Source organism: Octodon degus, unplaced genomic scaffold, assembly GCF_000260255.1.
Source record: "Octodon degus isolate 3935 unplaced genomic scaffold, OctDeg1.0 scaffold00113, whole genome shotgun sequence".
In the NCBI taxonomy this organism is placed as follows: Eukaryota; Metazoa; Chordata; class Mammalia; order Rodentia; family Octodontidae; genus Octodon; species Octodon degus.
This window is the reverse complement of record NW_004524689.1, coordinates 8,270,513-8,271,603: the sequence shown is the minus strand read 5'-3', so window position 1 is coordinate 8,271,603 and position 1,091 is coordinate 8,270,513.

The window sequence follows — 1,091 nt, the reverse complement described above, 5'->3', positions numbered from 1 at the left end:
GAGAGAGAGAGAGAGAGAGAGAGAGAGAGAGAGAGAGAGAGAGAGAAACCTTTGCAGTCAGAGTGAAAAGTGAAACTAAGAGAAACAGAACAGAGAGGGGCCCGGACTCTGATGCCTACCGTCAGCTTCTGTGAAAGACACACAACCCGGGTGGGAAATGAGTAGGTTCTGAGCCCGGTGACAGCAACAGGGCTCCTGAAGCACGTGTGTGTGTGTGTGTGTGTGTGTGTGTGTGTGTGTGTGCGCGCGCGCACGCACGCGTAGCTGCGTGAGGATGTGAGGTGGCTGCGCTGTGCGCATCCGTGAGTGTGAGTGCGTGACTCACGGCACACTCTAGGGTGGTATAGAGGACCCTTCCAGTCCTGTCACGGTCCGGGAAGTTTCTATTTGTAATCATCCCATGGAAAGGCTACTGGAATTCTAGCCAGCTGATGCCAATGTACCACTTCCAGCATCCAAGGCGAGAATAAACTCCAAGGCACATCTGTAGTTGTGGGGAGCCCAATAGAACCCTAAGCCCTGCTGGGATGACGGCTGTCTGGAGCAGAGGCCTCCCCCCAGGGCTGAACCCGGGTTCTATTCATTGGTGAAGAAGGCAGTGGCTTGAGGGTGGCAGTGACTGTGAGAATGGCGGGAAGTGGGTGAGCGCTGTGAGCCAGGCGGGCGGGCGGGCGGGGTAGGAGGCCCGAAATCACCTCTGCAGTATGCAGAGAGGGATCTGCAGCGAGAGGGATCTGCGTGACACAGCTGAGGTAGGATCCAGTGTTCTGGGTGGGCGCTTCAGCTCTGACGTGTGAGCTCTATGCCCTGGGAAGCCACAGCCTCTGGGGCTGATCCCAGCCCGCAGCGTGGAGGGTGGCTCTCCCTCCTGCCGGCTCCCACAGCTCTGCGCACATCGATACATGGAGACAGGGCCTGGCTCAGCCAAAATGGCTGTAACTGCCCTTCTTTCAAGGAATATTGTCCAGATGGTCTGTGTGTGTCAAGATGAGGGTGTTCATATGTCTGAGTGCACACATGAACACACAAGTATGCAAGGGCATGTGTAAAGCAGTGGGTGTGAGCAGGTGTGTGCCCTAGTGATTATGTGT